Raw genomic sequence first — 20028 nt, 5'->3', positions numbered from 1 at the left:
ACAGTTTCTCTTCCCTACTTGGGACTCATTGCATTGCAGCTTTTACATGTGAACCCCTTTCAATACAGGAAGTTGACAGGATAGAAATAGATGATGGAGTCAACTACTGCCTACAAAGCAAGGCAGGAAAAGGTAAGTGCTACACAGAGGAAGAGGCATCATGCTATACAGGTGAAAAAAGAGGGGGTGCTTAATTCCAACTAAGGAAATCAGGATGGCTTCCTAGGGGATAGTCCAGGCTAAGGAAACAAAGAGCAGTGCTTTCTACACAAAGAGCAGTGCTTTTCAAAAATTTTTATTGTACTTTCCAGTTTTCTTTTCCAAAAAGGTGTATTGGTTGATATATAAAATAAGTACTGTACTATCAAGCTAATGTTATAAAATATATATGATGGCACCTAGATCTTGGCTTCAAAATACTATTTTTCATTAAAAGAAACTAAGGCTCCGGGGAGAAATGGCTGATTACAGGGCTGAGGCATACATAGGTGAGCTTGGAACATCTCGTGCAAAAAACAATTGGGGAAGCAAAAAAGTCCTCAGAAAAAAAGAAATATGGAGACATGTGTAAAGGACATGGAAGACATGCTAAGGATACTCTAAATATCCATGTTGGGGATTATCGTAGCAACAAAATAAATAATGAATTATAAATCATAGGATAAAATCAGAGCCCATTAGTTCATATTGACATAAATAATTGAATAAATTAATTAAAAAATATTCAATAATTGTCACATAGATCAATGGAAGAGAATAAAGAACCCAGAAATAAATCCATGCTTATATGGTCATTTAATCTACAACAAAGGAAGCAAGAATTTATGATGGGGTAAAGACAGTCTATTCAATAAATGGTGCTGGGAAACCTGGTCAGACACATGTCAAAAAATGCAGCTGGACTACCTCCTTACACCATATACAAGAATAAATTCAAAATGGTTTAAAGACTTAAATGTAAGATCTGAAACCACAAAATTCCTAGAAGAAAATATAGGAAGAAATTTTACAGACATTACCCAGAGTAAGATTTTTACTGATATATCCCCTTGGACAAGGGAAGTAAGAGAAAAATAAACATGGGATTACATCAAACTAGAAAGTTTTTTCACAGCAAAGGAAACCATCAATAAAACAAAAAGGGATCCTACTGAATGGGAGAAGATATATCCAATAAGGGGTTAATATCCCAAATCTATAAAAAGTTCACTCAACTCAACTCCCAAAAAACAAACAACCCAATTAAAAAATGGGCAGAGGACATAAAGAGACATTTTTCTAAAGAGGACATACAGATGGCAAACAGACATATGAAAAAAAGCTCAACTTCACTAATCATTAGAGAAATGAAAATAAAAACCACAATGAGATACCACCTCACCCCAGTCAAAATGGCTATCATCAATAAGTCAACAAACAAGTGCTGGCGTGGATGTGGAGAAAAGGGAACCCTCATGCACTATTGGTGGGATTGCAGATTGGTGCAGCTACTATGGAAAACACTATGGAGTTATCTCAAAAATCTGAAAATGGAACTACCTTATGACCCAGCAATTCCACTCCTAGGTATCTATCTGGAGAAATCCAAAACTCTAATTCGAAAAAATTTGTGCACTCCTCTGTTTATTGCAGCACTATACAGAATAGCCAAGACATGGAAACAACTGAAATGCCCATCGGTAGACGACTGGGTTAAGAAACTGAGGTACATTTATACAATGGAGTATTACGCAGCCATAAAGAAGAATGAAATCTTACCATTTACAACAATATGCATTGACCTAGAGAACTTTATGTTTAGTGAAATAAGCCAGACAGAGAAAGACAAATACCATACGAACTCCCTTATGTATGGAATCTAAAGAAAAGAATAAATGAATAAACTAATCAGAAACAGTCTCAGAGACATAGAGGAAAAACTGAGGGTTGCTAGATGGGAGGGAGGGTGGGGATAAGGGGGAAGGTGAGGGGATTAGAAAGCACAATTGGTAACCACAAGATTGCCATCGGGATACAAAAGTCAATTTGGGGAATGGAATCAATAATGTAAGATTTTGTAGGGTATCCGATGGACACTTGTCTCATTAGGGAGACCACCTCAGGGATGATGTAGATGCCTGATCACTGCACTGTACACCTGAAGTTGAACAATAATGAATGCCAACTATAATATTTATATATATATATATATACATATACATATATATATATATATATATATATATATAGTTACAAGAAGTGAAGTACAGCATTAGGAATAGAGAGAGGAAATGTAATGTCTGTATGGGATGTCAGAGGGGTAATAGATGGGGGGAGGAGGGTTGTCACTGTGTGAGGGATATAAATGATAAATGTTTAACTATCACATTGTTTTGTGCACCTGAAACTAATAAAAAATTGAATAATTGAATAAATAATAAATAGGGGAGAAGAGAAAGCTCTTCCTTACAGTAGAATGCCAACTAAAAAAAGTAGCAAGAATGATGAAAATAGAAAAATCATCATTTGGCAAATACTGCAGTGCTTAATTTGAGGCAAGAATTATTGAGGAGTGCTAAAATTAAGTGGGCAAAAGTATGATGAGAAACAGGGTATTTGCATAGTGTAAAAGTATCTCCCCCAAAGATACTCATTAGGTATATACACACTCTCTATATTTTATACGTACTAAAGGAAAAATAGTAACTTTACAATGGAGAAACCTGGTAGGTATCACATTAGCCAAAGTTGACATCATCAGTAATGGGAAAAATAGACATTATGTACCCCCTGATGTGATACACTGAGAGGATGCAACATTTCTATGGCTCCTTTGCCCAAATTACCTGACTTGAATTTAATCAGTAGCAAACATCTCTAACTGAGGAACATTCTACAACATAACTGGCTAATAGTCTTCTAAAGTGTCCAAATTATGAAAGACAAAGACAGACTGAGGAATTGATCCAGCTTAAGGGAGACCAGACACGTGACGATGAACTGCACTGTATGAACTACAAGTTGGATCTGGGCCAGAAAAAGCTATGAATGAGACAATTGGAGAAATATAAATAAGATCCATAGATTATATAACATTGCTGTGTCAATGTTAATTTCCATATTTTAGTAATTGTACCATGGTTATGTAAGATATTAGTGCTGGAGGGACTCTGGGAGAGGGGTATAGAGGAATCTTTTGTACTATTTTTACTACTTTTAATGCCCATAATTATATCAATGGATTGTTTAAAAATAGAAAATAAGACATATGCAATAAATAGAAACTTTACAAATAACAAGATAGAAAATAAATGGAAATTATGGTTTCTTCTCATCCTGCAATGGATTATCTGGCACAGCCAGCTTTGGAGTCACAGAGGGAAGGAGGCTGGCTCAGCACAGCTTGATTAGGAAACGGCAGGTAGGTCTCTTGTGCTGGCATGTTTCTGGAGGGATGTGGTGAGAAATGGGTTGGCTTCTGACGGTGGACTCTGGGGTAGAAAAACTAGCCTTGATTGTGTATTTCTAAATCCTGAGGACTGTGCCTGGGCTTCAACAACCATGCGATCATATTTACTACTGACAACTCGATATCACGGGCATTTTTATCTCATTTGTGTGTTGCACGTGTATGTTTATCGTTTCAATCTTTAGCTTTGTCAAAGTAACACATGCACGCTGTTTAAAGAGTTAATGCTAAAAGGCTTATGACCAAAAGCAGTGGTCCTTTGACTGTTTGCCTACACCCCAGAGGAAACCATTTGCAGCACACGCAGCTGTTTATTCTGGTATGAATCTCGACATTTCTCAATAATATTTATGCGATACTCTTTTGGTCCAGCTTTTTTAGACATTCCCTGCTGAGGGTTTTAGCTCCCACTCATACACCCCTCTGTCTTCACTATCCCCCAATATATTCACGTCTCAGTTTAGAGTTAAATTCATATTCTGTGTTTTCATTTTAATGACTGAGTACTTAGTGTCCACTGCTGAGCAAAGTAGTTTACAATGATCTCATTTCCTTCTATAACGTTTTCATCTTCTTTTAGTTGACAATTGCTTCATTAACTTAATTTTATATGGAGCTGTAGCTGAATTTCCCATACTTTATGCAAATGTCTCTCAAGGCAGTTTTCCACATGGTAAAGTTTGTGAGAAACTCAGCAGTCTCCCCCTCACCCCCCCACCCACCCCTCCACCCCGCACTACAACATCCCATCTAGAGCCCACCATCATCCTGCCACAACCTACATTGGCTGCTCTCTGTCCCTCCTGCACAGCTGTCATTCTGGCACTTCTTTTCCAAACATCCTGAAAATGCTCTTCTTCCCATTTAATGAGTTGGATCTTATCCTTTTGTGGCATTCTTTTCTCATTTTGATAGAGAACGTATTCCAGTAGCTTCTGAGGAATTGTGTTTGGGAGATAGGAAAGTCAACATATTATTATTCCTGTAGATTCCCACTATGTTTTTGCTTATAATTCTGAAGACTTGCTCCAACATACTGGGTCTCAATTCTGCTGTTGAAAACCTCTGGGCAATCCTTATTCTCGATCCTTCATGTGTGTACACTATTAAGTCTCTGGAATATTTTAGGATGCTTTTCTTTATATTCTCAGTTGTGAAATTTCATTATAATGTTTCTTTGTGTGGGTCTTCATTCATTGTTCTGGGCACTTGGTGGGAACTTTCAATCTGGAGACTCATAGTCTTCAAATGTGGACATGTTCTTGTATTTTTTTTTGTTGTTGTTGATAACTACCTCTCCTCCCTTTTATCTGTTCTTTCTCTAGAAATCTTGTAGCTGAATTAATGTTGGACTTCCTGAAAAGAACCTTAATTTTCTCATCTTTTCATTCCTATTGTCTATGCCTTTTTTTTTTCACTTTTGGAATATTTCCTCAACTTTAATGTTCAACTTCTTTATTGACTTTAAAATTTTTTTAGCATTATATTTTTAATCTCTAATATTTTTTCTTTTCTATTTTTCAGTTATAGTTGACATACAATATTATGTTAGTTTCAGGTGTACAACATAGTGATTAGACATTTATATAACTTATAAAGTGATCACACCGACAAATCTAGTACCCATCTGACACCGTACATAGTTATTACAATGTTATTGACTATATGATCTATGCTTTATTTTACATCCCCATGACCTTTTTGTAACTACCAATTTGTACTTCCTTTCAACTTTTATACCCATCCTCCCAACTCCCTCCCATCTGGCAACCATCAAAACGTATCTCTAATATATATATATATATTTTTTGTACTGCTATGTCGTTCTTACTCTTTTTCATCCTGTTCTTGTTCCATTAATGCAATATCTTCTCTTATCTGACCAAGAATATTAATTATAATTTCTTTGAAATTTTCTATATCGCTCTTCATTGCTATTTTCTTCTAATGAGCTCTTTTAAAATTTTTTTCATATTGGAGGTTTTCTTTGAATGTCAGGTTTCTCTTTACATGTAAGGGCAAAGCACTAAAATTGTGCTTGGATGGCACTTGTTAACTAGTGCAATTCGCGGTGGGAGCAATTAGGAGACTTGCCACTTTTTCCCACTGGGGTTTTCTTTCACTACAATGTCAGTATCTGTTAGTTTTTTTTTTCCTGTGATAGTTAATTTTCTCCAGAGAATTATTCCCTTATCTTTGCATGGGGAAAGTAACCTGGCTGTTAGTGACCTGGAAGTGAGAGGAGAGGCGTGGGGTCTCAAATTTTACAATCCTGTTTTTTCCTCCAGCCTGGTCCCACCTTCTTCTGACTGGTATCCCTTAGACTAGAGCTTCTCAACTAATTTCTCCAGTTAATGTACCTCTTGTCTTCTTCATTGAAGGAGAAAGGCAGGATCCTGCCTGCACATCTGGGGACATGGAGCTTTAAGAGCTCTGTACAGTCTTGTAAACCGCTACCTTGTACCTAGTTCTTACTTCACACAGCCCCCACCCGTCTTCTGTGGCATTGGTGTCTGTAATGCCATAACCTTTCTCAAGTTGTATGGTGCAGATTTACTTGCTTCTCCCTTGTGGCCACTTTTAATAAATCTTTTCAGTTCTGCTAAGTCATTTACAATTTCTCCATCCCTTCCCCACTTTCATATATATTGGTCCAGGTTTCCAGTTGTCTGCTACTTCCATTAGAAAGGGAGTTTCTATGTCAGTTCTTGGCTCTGTATGTTATTTGTTGGGTGATTTTTTAAATTGCTTATTTTTTAAAAAAGGGGCAGAAATATTTTACTTCATCATCCTAAATCTAGAGGTTTCTTCACTGTTTTCCAATTGAGGAAGCTGACACTCAGAGATTACGTAGCTTTCACTCCCTCGCCCACTCCCTATTTCATAAAACTGGTCTTGTCAAAATTATTGATCATCTCTGCACCGTGAATACCAACGTACAATTCTCAGCCCTCGTCTTACTTGTTCCATCAGTAGCCTTTCATGTGGTCAATCAAGTCTTCCTCTATGATGTGTTCTCTTTACCTGTTCTTTGGGCACCATGCTCTTCTCTCCCTCCTCCTAATATTGGAGAGCTCCAGTGCTCAGTCCTTGGTCCTTTCTTTCTATGTCCTTTTTTTCTTTCTATTTTAACTCCCTGTGTAATTTTATCAATTCTCAATGCTTGAAATACCATTTACATGCAAAGAACTCCCAAATTTAAATCTCTGTCTCCTGAGTTTCAGATTCAGTGTCCAACTGCCTACTCAAATCAACATCTTTACTTGGATGTCTAATGAACATCCCAAACTTACAATGACTAAACGCAGACTCCTGATCTCTCCTACAAGCCAATTCCACCTATGTTATTTCCCATATCGGTCAATGGTAGCTCCATCCTTCAGGTGACTCAAGCCTAATTCCTTGGAGTCAGTCTTCACTTCTCTTTCCAACACCCACATCCATCTCATGGGGAACTTTCGCTGGCTGTACTGTTAATATTTACCCACACTGATCCACTTTTACACTTCCACAGCTAGCACCCTCATCTGAGCCATCATCGTCTCTCACCTAGATTGTTACAATTATTTCTTACCATGTCTCCCTGCTCTTGCATTTGCCCCTTTATAATTTATTCTGATTCTAAGCCAGAGGGATCCTTTACAAATGCACCGTGTTTCCCCCAAAATAAGACCTAGCCAGACAATCAGCTCTAATGCATCTTTTGGAGCAAAATTAATATAAGACCGGGTCTTATATTATAGTAAAATATATTATATACAGTATAATATAATATATAATATAAACTGGGTCTTATATTAATTTTTGCTCCAAAAGACGCATTAGAGCTGATTATCCGACTAGGTCTTATTTTTGGGGAAACAGGGTAAGCTAAATCGTGTCACTTCTTTGTCCAAAATTCAGATGGCGCAAAAAGATGTGGTCCCTGTATTCTCTCTACACTCATCTCCTATACTCTTCCTTACTGTCTGCAGCCGCATTAATGTCCTTGATGTTCCTCAAACACAACAGGCTGCTCCCATCTCAGGGCCAGAAACAGCCTTCCTGTCCTCCTCCTGCTCGCTGTATGCCTTCTAGTCTTTGCTCAGCTCTTCCCTTCTCAGCGAGCACTCCCGACTCCCCCAGCATTCCCATCCTCATGCCCTCCTCTACATTTTCTTTTTGCTATAACTCCCAATCTTCTAATATTCTATATAATTTAATTTCTTAATGTCTATTGCCTACCTCTCCTGCTAGAACTAATGTGTCCCACAAGAGTGGGGATCTTTGTCTATTTTGTTCTCTAAGTAACAAGAATAATGACTAGTATAATGAGCACTCAATAAACATTAGTTGAATATAAATAAATGAAGGAGCCAGGATTTAGACCTGAGTAGTTTTACTATACTATGTTCTTCTCTGAGCCTAAGTGCTGTAAGGTAACGTGTAAAATGCATTCCGTAGTTTTTTTGAGAAAGGAGTTTGCAAGATTTGACCTGTGTTTGGGAAGGGAGTAGGGTAAATGTATGGAAGAAATAAATTTCATCCTTTTGTACCTACCAATTTTTTCTTTTTGGTCTCCGTATCTCCTTTTTTCGTGTTCTGTTAAGTTTTGTGTGAGTTCTTAAGTCAGTTTATTTTTTTCTCTTGTCTTATTAGATAAAAGCACTTATTTATAGATGGTAATTAAGTTTGTTCCATTACCAAATATACTTCCAGTTTCTGTGCTAATGACACAACACTTTTTTTCTCTCCAGTAAAGGAGAATATTGAAAACACTGAACTTCCCCCCCCCCCCCGCCCCGCCTTCTACTCTTTCCCGGTACCCATTGCTTCTATCCACTTACACTTAAAAAAAAAATAAATAAAAAAAATAAATAAATAATTTTCTTGTATAAGTAAATTCTGGGTTGACTTTTAAGGTTTTAAAAAGTTGTCTAAAAGTATCTCTTTTAATTCTCATTAATATTGTATGATTGGCTTCACTGAAGCTAGTCACAACACAAGTTCACCATTCAGAATTTAAAACAAATAAGCAAAACCTAACACGGGGATACATTTAGAAAGGATGAATAAACTCCAAACTGCAGAGGTTGAGGTTTTCTGGCTTATAACCTTTTTACAGTATTTGAACATTGACAAGCAATTACCCCCCAAAGTAGAAGTGACACTTTCAAAAGTGTTCAGATTCCTGGGGAGGGTTTGTGGGGAAGAGTAGTGATAAGGTATGAAGGATATCTATATATAATATGTAAATTTTATATTTGACCTTTTATGTTTGACCTTTATAGGTGGCCAAGCACCTTATTTTATAATTTGTGGAGACCTGAATCTTAAGCACACAAGTTTTTCCTAAACTTCCAGTTATATTGGACATAATGTTATTTTCTTATAAAGTAAGCAAATTTGTATTCTGAAACTAATAGAAGAGTTCCTTTTTTTAATGTGTAAGTTAAGTCAGATTGATTTAAAATTAGGTATTTAAAGATATGTAACTAGTATGTGGAACAAGCATGAACATGATAATGTAATTGTAACATAGCTTTAATTTTAAATCTCCCACTGGCTCTTCACATTCACTGCGAACAAATGTCCCTTGGCCCTGATGAAAACTCAGGCTGGCCCTACAGCTTTTCTGTCCACTCTTGGGTAATAGATAGTCCTGACATCATTTTCAATCATAAACAGCTTCCATAGATCTCAGGTCAAAATTCCAAACTCAAATTCTTTTCCCTTTCCTAGCCTGGATCTGTTTAGACTAGAAGCCTGCAGTAAGGGGTGACATGGGACAGCGCTGGTGTCTCCTCCATTCCTCTACTTTCTGCTTCTTCTCTGGTCCCTTTTCCTACTGGCTTTGGGTGTTTAGCTCCAGCGCCTGACCACGTAGAGGTTGTTCTCTTAGAGGACAGGACCCAAGATGACCCCACCCAAGAAATAGTCAGACACCCTCTCTGTCACCCCCAGGGAGAAAAGCACTCACCTGGCTGTACCCCTAAAGTAGAGATCCAGCCCACTTTTCTATCCCTAGATCTGCCAGACATGAGTCAGCTCCCAAGCCACTATACTCCCCAACTGAGAAGGTCACATTTTGAACAATATGAGTAGCCTCCCAACTCCCCACCCACAACTAGGGCTGGAGTGAAGAGACAGCCTTCTCCCACAGTTGGGGTGGGATGGGCTCATAGCACAGTTTCCTCCAGATATACCCTTCTCACTAGATCCTCTCTCCTCCTCTCTCTCAACCTTTATAATCTTGCAAGTGAGGGGGCTCCAGAGTCAGGGAACTGAGAGTGAGGTGGGGGAGAAGAAAGGGAAAGCTCGTCTCTACAGAAGAATGCCCACTCACAGATGGAGAAGGGTTGCAACCCCCATTGTAACAATGGACATGTGCAGGGATCCTCATTGGATGCTAAAACCAGGTTGTGGGGAAGCAGACTATTTACCGGGTCTCAAAGAATCACATTCTAGGTTATTCATTAATTACCAAGTCAAAGAGGTACCATCATGGTGGAGAAAGCTGGCAGACATCATCTTAACCAAGTGATCAACCTTAACGTGACCAATAATGGGACACAGTGACCCCCATGGGAACCTCTGAGGGACACACTGAGAAGGACCCCACATCACCTGTGTAGTCTTCTTGCAGAAATGCTTAATCTTAATCTAATCACAAGACAACAATGAGACAAATCCAGACTGAGAAAGCTTCTCCAGAGCAACTGGCTTGGATTTTTAAAAAATGTCAATGTCATTAAAGAACAAAAAAGGTGAAGGAACAGTTTTAGACTAAAGGAGATTCAAAGGCCATGACAACTAAAAGCAATGTGGAATTCTTAATTAAATCATGGACCCACCTTCTCCCCCCCAAAACCTCAAATAAATCCTGTAAAGGGCATGACAGGAAATTTGAATATGGATTGTATACTAGATAATAGTATGTATTAATGTTAGAGTTCTCGGGTGTGATGATTATGTTATGGGTATATAGAAGAATGCCTCGTTCTCAGCAAACAAGAAAGTGCGGGTGAAATATTCCAATGAGAAAGCGAGAAAGAACAAAATAGGGACAAAATACAGCACAATGTGGTGCATCAGGTGAAGAGTATTATATGTTTATTTTTTCAACTTTTCTGTAGGTTTTAATTTTTCAAAATAAAATGCTGGGGAAAGAAAGAGAAATGGAACCAGCCCTTACCCATTTCCTTTGCAAGTATACAAATGCAGATTGGGTGCCTCTCTTTAAAATTTCATTTCAAAGAGAAATGAAATTGTGTCTTGGTGCCTGGCTGAAACTTTAATGATTACATCTTATTGTGCATATCTATTCCCCAAATTATAAACATATGTAACAACAATATCAACCTCAAAATATGTGTACAGGGCATTACGGTTTATAAAACATGTTTACTTATATTATCTCTTAATGTCTTCATACCAATCTTGGAAATAGGGAAGGTAATATTTTTATTCTTCCAATTTTCCAAATGAAACACAGAGCAACAGAGTCTGAGCAACTCAACCAAGTCTACATGCCTAAAACTAACATCCTCACCCTCTGATTGCAGACCCCCTATTTTTTTACTACACATATTAAATATACAGGAGGGGTTTAACAAAAACATTTACTCTCTTGTTACTTCATTTTGTGCAGATAACAAGAGAGAGACTTATGGGTATTTGTTCGTCCCCAGTCTGAGAATTCCAGGTTAATGATGGCATAGGTGGCTCTGCTCACCCCATGAAATCAGCAGGCTTGGAAACCCCGAGTTTGTGTGAGATGCTGCTAAGTGACAGGCTGCTAAAATCCACAGCCCCACCTGTCCTGGCTGGCAAGTTGGATAATGTTAGTCTTCGAGCTGCACCCACGTCATTGCAGATCAGCTGCAGCATAATGAGGAATTTATAAAGATGAATTCCCCTGAGATTGAGTCAACATTCCCTCAGAATACGGAGGTAAATCTTGTCACAGCTCCAGCTATCTTTCAGGGAGATGACAACTCCCACAGAAGGAAGTTCACATGAGTCACAAACCCACAGCCCCAGAATACTAAGCAGCTCTGTTTCCACCTGACAGCTGGGGGTGAGCAGAAGCCATCTCCGTTCTCTCTCTGTTTCTTTTTTTCTTAACTAAAAACAACTTGAAAAAATAAACAACAACAACAAAAACCACCCTTTCTGAGCTTGGTGAAGGCCACAGATTTGGGGCAAGAAGTTCCAATAAGCCCCCAGACACATGGTCCATGTTGTTTCTCCTTTTGTATCTTACTAATGATAGGGGTTGAATCTCTTCTGCCTTCACTGTTGACTGAAGATGTGAAGAAAGGAAACAAAAGGGGGCAAGAGAATGGAGGATGTAACTAAACTGTATAGAACACGAGCATATTCTAGTCTATGTGCTCATGTTGGAAGGATCCTCCCTTCCAACCAAAACTTTATGGAATAAGGTTGGAAATCTTTGCCTTTCAAAGAAAGCACAAAATGCAGCAGCAGATGATTACAAAGTGGAATGTACTTTTCTTTAAAGCTAGCCCATCACATGTTTTCTGCAGCCTTGGCAATCTGAACTTCTCAGTATGTCTAATAGAGGGAGTTTTTCTAAAGCTCTTGTTCTGTGGAACCCAGATGGAAAAAGGGTTAACCAGGGCTCTGTTCCTGATAGATGCGTATCAGAGTGATCCATGTTCAGAACTTTGGGGCCCTCTGTCAACTCTGGAAATTTTTTTCAATGGTCTTAGAAGACTGCAAGTCTGAGGTAGAGTGGTAAACTCTGTAATGTGCCTTAGCTGTGTTGCTTTAGATTACTCAGTTCTGCTCAAGAAAGTAAGAACACAAACAAATAAGGAGGATAAATGAAACGGGGTAGAGAATCAAGTAGTTTGTGAGATTGGAAGAATTCACAGTGTGTGTCTAGTAAAACGAAGTGGATTAGTAACCTTTGAGTCATGGCAGCCACAGACAAAGCAGCGACTGTGTGTGCTGAGCATAGAGAGGGAAGGATGGAAAGACACAATATTCACAATGCATCCGTATGAGTAACACCAAACACTCGAGATACACTAAATATGCATGAAACTCATGAGGACTCAAAAGAGGTCTTAAATCAGCCACCTGTGGGTGACCCCATTCTGGCTTCAAAAGTTGTCTGCACAAGAAATCCGCGTTTCTTGTCCACAGCTATGCATCAGGCTAACGAGTGATGTACAGCTAATGGCCAGGTGGATTTGTCCCCGAGCTTTCCAATACAGCAAGTGATCCATTGACCCAGGCACCTTCAGTCTGTTGTGCTTCCTTGCTCAAACCTCACCTCTGACCATTATAACCAGGCCACCATAGGGAAGGCCATGCAGCTGAAAGAAGAGATTGTGTGAACACTGCCTGCGCCAAAATTCGGGTAGTTGGGTCCCTCTACCTACTTGTACTCTACGTCTACCCTAATTGATTTAATTCCACCTATCCCCTTGCTTCTCACTGTTTGTTTTAAATTGGTTTAACAAACCATGGATTCATGCATCTTAATTTGTTGTGTGAGCCTTTCTGTTTTGGAACCTCTAGGATTCCCTGGTAGTGAACTTGGAGGCTACTATTGCATCAGGGTCATTTCCCACACGACAAATTTACAAAAGGACCATGCAAACAATAACAATAAAAATTGATAGCTTAAACATTTTGAATAATTACCAGGTACTAAGCAACATTCTAAGCATTTTGTATGTATTATCTCAAATCATTCTCATAGTAACCTGTAGAGTAGATATTATCACCTGCATCTTACAGACAAGTAAACTGAGGATAAGAGATTAACTTGCCTAAGATCACAAAGCTAGTAAGAAAGAGGAAGGTGATTTGAATTCGGATCTGACTCCAAAGTCATGCCCTTCCTATGTCGGGGGAGGCCAAGATATTCCCTTTATATCCTTTTCGGTTAAACCTTCTTTGGACACCTTCTGTAAATTCTACCCCGCATACTGCCTATGCCCCTTCTAGGATTTATTTTTTTCTCTATACTAGTATCACGATCTAATGTGATTTTCTTACCAACTCATTATCTATCTCCCCCACAAGAATGCAGTTTCTATAAGGGCAGGATGTTTGCCTGATTTATTAACTTCTGCTTCTCCTGGTGCTTGGCACATAGTAGATAGTCAATGAATATCAGTTGAATGAATGAGCAAATCCTATTACTGAGCTTTTTTCTAGATACACATTTGAAAATAATGTCACAGGTTCAAGACCGCTTTTGAACTGAATAGATTAACCCTGGAAAATCTATGATGACATTAATATCAAAGGGAATGGAGGATTTCAGACCAAAATTCCAAGGAGAAAATAATGATAGATGCGTATCAGAGTGATCCATGTTCAGAACTTTGGGGCCCTCTGTCAACTCTGGAAAATTTTTTCAATGGCCTTAGAAGACTGCAAGTCTGAGGCAGAGTGGTAAACTCTGTAATGTGCCTTTGCTATGTTGCTTTAGATTACTCAGTTCTGCTCAAGAAAGTAAGAACACAAACAAATAAGGAGGATAAATGAAACGGGGTAGAGAATCAAGTAGTTTGTGAGGCTGGCAGAATTCACAGTGCGTGTCTAGTAAAATGAAGTGGCTAGAAGATTTCCTCGCCAGCTCTGTACCGTGATCCCTCCATGGTCTCACCATAGACCCTGGTTGACCCTACACTTGGCCACCTTCTTTGGATTTTTATCACGTGATAATTTCAGGGCCTTGGATTTCTATCATTACCTCTGAGTACAGATCCAGAGAAAATGGAATTTTATATGTAGGTACATTATGTGAGGCATATTAGAAATGCAGCTTATATTTGCTTCCTCAGCTCTGAGTGAGGTGGTAGACCTACATTGTTAACTAATTCAGATGTCTCTTTATATGTTACCTCCATTTTCAGGTGAAGATATGGAGTCTCAGCAAGGATAGTAACTTGTCCCTGGTATACAGTCTAATGGGTGCAAAGCCAGGATTAGAAGATGTGTCCATCTAATGTTCTCTTGCCCACTTTGCAGAAATATTGTCCCAATGAGAAGGAGGCCCGCAAAGAATAAAAAAATGGTTTCTTTCTAAACAGCCACACTGGAGACTAAAAGAACCCAAAGTTAACCCAACCATCCCCACTGTTTTTCCTTAGAATGGATGAAATTAATTTCTCCTTTTATGACATGTCTTGCTTGTGGTTCTGTATAGGATAAAACATCAAGAGATAGAAAGTATGCAGGGTAGATTTTACATAGGGTGTCCAAGGAAGGTCTAACCAAAAAGGATAAAACATAAGTCTAAAGCAGTAGTAAAATGTTTGGTAAATTCACACTTAAGTGAAAATAAAACCGATTTCATAAAATTGGAACACTTTTTTCCAATTTTATGAAATCAGGCTTGGTAGGGTTTGGCTTCTTGAATACGAAAATCATTTTCTCCAAATTAATTTATTGAAAACTCAGCTATCCCAGCCTTCTCAAGCCAGGAGGTTAAATTGATCTGATGGATACCAGAGGCTCTCAGGAACCTCCTGGCCAGAGACATAAATGACATGTGTTAGATAATTTTAATTTGATATCATAATCCTCAGGGGCAACTGAACTGCCAAGAAATCATCCCTCCATTCATTTCTACTCATTTAAGTATCAATCAGATTTCTAGGGAGAGATCCGGCATCTGGATGCTGCCCTTGTTGCAGATGAGGAGACATGGGTGTAAGAGAGTCCTGGGGCTGTTTGCCAGTGTCCCATCCTTCTTAACATCACCGTGAAATATGCTGAAACAGAGTAAGTACCAGCATGTTCACAGATGTTAGGAAACCCAAATAAGTTTTCAAGTAGAGAAAAATTAGGTTAGAACTATTTGACTTTAGAGCTTCATTCAGTCAGTTGCTCAAACACTTATCCATCCATCCATCCATCCATCCATCCATCCATCCATCCATCCATCCATCCTTCCATCCATCCATCCTTCTAGCTATCCTTCCACCCAATAAATATTTATTGCACACCTACTCTGTGTCTGGTGCTCTGTTAGACTGGAAATAGTGTTTGTATGGTCAAATGCAGTGGCCACTAACTGCATGTGGCTATTGAGCACTTGAAATGTGACTGGTCCAAATTAAGATGAGCTATAAGTGTGAAATATATTACAGATTTCAAAGACTTAATATGAAAAAAAGAAAGTAAAAAGTCTCATTAGTAATTTTTATATTGAAATAATTTTTTATACATTGGATTAAAGTATACATATTTTTACAATTAATCTCACCCGTTTCTTTTTACTTTTTAAATGTAGCTAAAAGAAAATTTTAAATACATATGTGGCTTGCATAATATTTCTATTGGACAGCACTGTTATAGACTATTTGCAGAAGACTTCTTCCTGCTATTATTATGGGTTTTTTTGGGGGACAGATTGATATTATCTTTCAGGAAGGATAATAAAATATAAATGCAGAAGGGATGACCCATTGTGGTTAGGTGATATTTCTAGGTTTTAGGTCATTAAGGTTTTGTTCTGAAAACTTTACTTTGGATGCTAAATATCTAGGTACAGTGTTCTGGAGGTGAAAAAAATGTAGAAAAATTGGGATGCTGCAACGTTTGCCACTTTCTTGTATTTCCTGTACTGTCATTGGATATTCTAGATTCCTGAATATCCATAGATCTCTGATTGCATATGGTAACACTAAAAAAGATGGTTTAGAAAGAAGTAAATACTATGGAATGGGTTGTTTGACATGATGATATTATGGAATTAGGTGAAACTAACTTTGATCTTGTCTCTCTTATTTGAAATAAGACATCTGGGTTGTTTTATGTCTGCATTGAATTGCTAACAGGAAAAAAAACTGAACTGTAATTAGGAAAGGAATAATATCTAATGACTCAAGGAGTCTATGAGATTAACTAGTTTTGGCAAAAAGCTCTAAATAAAAGTTAGAAGGCTCAATTCCAAGTGTTGTTTTTTTTTAAATTAAACATTAAATTAATATAAAAATCATCATATTCGCAGATCAACAAATTATTGGCTTTCTTCCCTCATTTTTAAAAAGCTATGTAAACAAAAATGGGTCCCCTCTTTCTTCTGTTATTCACAAGTGGTACAAGGTTTATAGCCTCCTTTCATTGCCTACCGTCATGCTCGATCACGTCCTCCCTGAAGCAATGAGTAGCGAATAGATGGAGAAATGAGCCTGGCACTTGGGAATGACAGAAAACCAAACAAAAAAACTCCTAGTACAGGTCGTCAGACACACACATGTTCCGAGTCTATCCCTATTCAGGAGGACTCGTTGGAGTGAATTTTCTCTTTCTAATGAGCTCAAGAGGTTTTAAAATACACATAGGGGATTTATGGAAATGAGAGAATTAAGACTATTAGTATCACAGAGCACGAGGAACTATCAGTGACTACAGGGAAGAACACAGCAGCATGAGAAGTAAAAAACAGAATATGGGCTGATTTTTTCTGGGATTGGAAAACATGCCACCGATGCCAGATATTGTAGCAGAGACAGATGGCATAGCAGATGCTGTGAAAGAAAAATGACTTACTACGAGGTGAACCAGAAAAACAAGCAGGACAGAGGACAAAGTACACAAGTGCCCCTCTGCTGTCCAGAACATCTTCCCAGAGCTCTAAAATGTTGAATTGTGGGCCGTAGGGTTGCAGACTGCAAATGAAGTGTCACCCCTTTCTCCACTGATGGGACATTTGGAATCCTTTTCAGAGGACTCGCTTTTTGTCTATTGGTTTTCTAAGGAAGAAGGGAAGGCAACAACTCATTGGATATATGATGCCAAGATATTACGAAGAAGGTGTTACTGCTCATCTTTTTCTGGCTCAATGGGTTGCTATATGATATGTCAAAACTGGATGAAACTCATCCTGGTCTATTTTAGAAATGTTCCCAATTAACATCCTTTCATGGTGCAAATTAAATGAATGGGGTTGGCATTTTAATAAATTTAAATCAAAGTTGTTTAAAATGTGTCTTAGAAAGCTGGGCTATGCTCTTTCATTAGATCTCATTAGGGGTTTAAAATAGGTGCCTCAGAAAAATTATAAGTTAGCTTGTGTGGTGCCTCCATGGAGTTGTCAGGGAATGGTTGAAACCAGTAAAAATGATCTACAAAGGCTAAGGGTCTACTACAGGATACCCAGCATATACACACAGTACAGTGCCAATGTATGTAGATTTAATGCATGAAAATTTGGCAATATGTAATTGGCAACCACTGTTGCATCGTTTATATTAGAAATGAATGTGATTGAGCCTAAAATTGCCAATGTGAGTTGCTGAAATGAGAAAAGGATGTGAATGATATTAAGAATTTTCTGGCCATTACAAAAAAAAAAGTGGCTCGGTGATATCTAGTGATGGCTTTGTCACTATATTTGGTGAAGAAATTGAGTAACTAATTAAAGGCTATAGAGTAACATTGACTAACAAAAAATTACTGTAGGGTTTTCAAGGGTAATTTTGATTATACATAACATTTACTTTCTGTGTTGTTTTTAGAAACAAATAGCCCTCCTAAGGTAGCCCCATTGTACATGTACAACTTTCAGTCTCACACACATATGACTTACAAAACCACTGAAAAAATGAATCTTAATAACAACATGGAATCCAGAAATAGCTTGGACACCGGTTGTTTTTTGTTTTGTTTTTTCATTCTTAGAGGAGCAAATGTACCCAAGGTCACCTGGAAATCCCTGTCTATTTCTTACATTCTTCTTATTTCCCATTTCTTCTTCTCTCTATTGCCCAGATCAGTGCTTTTCTCTCTTACAGTGAAGTAGAAAAGACGAAATGTAGAGAATGAGTTTCCAGAGACTAGCCTCAAACTGGCACTTCCATCAGGCCCAGCATAGAACATAGTATAGGAAGTCTGAGGATACACATTTTCTGAAAGCTAAGGAGAAATCACAGTGGAGCTATTTTAATCTGGAGCAAGTCCTACGTGAGCGATGGCCTGTGGTGTGTCCTTGCTAAGTCCTCCCAGAGGAATAAAACTCAGCCTGATGGGCCAGCTCGGAGTGGATCTGCCCCTGGTGGGGGTGCGGGTGGGAGTGGGGGTGGGGAAGAACAGGCTACATGGCAGCATAAGGTGGCTGACTGCCCCAGAGCCACACTCCTCTCTATTGTTTGACACTCTTCATTAGACTTCTGAATCCGGACAATGGCTCATGATAAAATAGCTTCCTATTCTGCTATGCAGAATTTTCTATAAGGAAATCAGAGAACATGGGAATGTTCTCTGATTCCAGCAGAGGCTGGACCATGCTACAGTTCTACTTTTTTTTTTTTTTTTTTTAACAACTGGAAGCACCCGTCTAATAAATTTCAACGCATAATCAGTGTTCTTACAACAGACACCATTATCATATCAGCATCACATAGCTTGGCTCCTAATCGAGAATTTCTTCCTTTTATAGGTACATCATGCAAATTACAAAACTGTCTGAGAGACTCCTACATTACATCCCTAAGATTAAAGATAGGGATAGGATGGGCAAAGTGGGAAAACAACAAAAGACTGAAAAATCCCAGCTGTTCTTCTCTCCTGCATATGGTGTCATTGCAAAGAACACTAGGACACTTTTCCAGAGAGGAAAATAGTCACTAGGCACTTAAAATGGGAAGCAATTTCAGTCTTTCACAGCCCCGACTAAGTGGCATTTCATCTGTAACTTTTACTCACTACATAGCTGTAGTACTCTGTTCTAATGTGAAAAGAGTGACATATTATCCTTGCAATAAGCACTTCTTATACTAAAAAATGTTTATGCTTTGCTTTACCAAACACCCATTTTCTGCTTTGATAAAAGTATGCATTTTTATGTCATTTCCATGGATAATTATTTATTATGAATTTCCAACACTAATATTGCTTTATATAATAGTAAACTCCTAATTTACTCAGAATCAAGCACGCAGAAAATTCTAGGAGAAAATTATACATATATAAATATGTATTTTAAACATTTCTCTGTGGTTGAAAAAGAGACAAATGGCAAGGAAAATAACTAAATAACATTGTTTTGGTCAGAAATGCAAGCTACAGGAAAATTCATATGTACTTCAATCATTTATAACTTGTACAACTCCTATAACCCGACAGCAAGAATAACTCTTTATAGAACTTTTATAGGTTTATTACAAGATCCTGAACTACCTTTTGAATCATCAAAGACAGATTTACCATCAGTGTAATTTTATGTTGATTATTCTAATTCTTTGAAAATTTGTAGATCTATGTCATATCATAAACCTCAAATAGCAAGAACATTCTCCTTTTCCTTTTTCCCAAATGTTTTTATTCTCCTTTACCCCAGATAAGTGATAATCCATATGACTGCAAACCTCAATTAACTAGAATATTGTAATTTACCTCCCAAACAATCTTCTTTCTCAACCTTTCCATAAATTAATGTAAATTGAAGAAAACCTGGTTTTAAGAATGTTCTGAAAAAAATGCTTAAATTATTGTCTTCAAGCAGTTATAACAGAAAGGATATAAAATGTTGAAGCTCCTTTAGAATCAAAAACCAAATTGGAACAGTCTCATTTTGAATAGTGGCTCCTGTAAAATCTCTGTTCACG

General features: G+C 38.0%; 1 protein-coding gene across 3 annotated transcripts in view; it reads right to left on the bottom strand.

Annotated features, from left to right (window-relative positions):
* KCNAB1 (potassium voltage-gated channel subfamily A regulatory beta subunit 1) overlaps positions 1 to 20028 on the bottom strand; it is a 365847-nt gene that overhangs the window by 37908 nt on the left and 307911 nt on the right. The window lies entirely within an intron of this gene.

Source organism: Rhinolophus sinicus, linkage group LG01, assembly GCF_036562045.2.
Source record: "Rhinolophus sinicus isolate RSC01 linkage group LG01, ASM3656204v1, whole genome shotgun sequence".
NCBI classification, from domain to species: domain Eukaryota; kingdom Metazoa; phylum Chordata; class Mammalia; order Chiroptera; family Rhinolophidae; genus Rhinolophus; species Rhinolophus sinicus.
The sequence above is the reverse complement of the archived record's forward strand: the minus strand, read 5'-3'. Positions and strand labels throughout refer to the sequence as shown.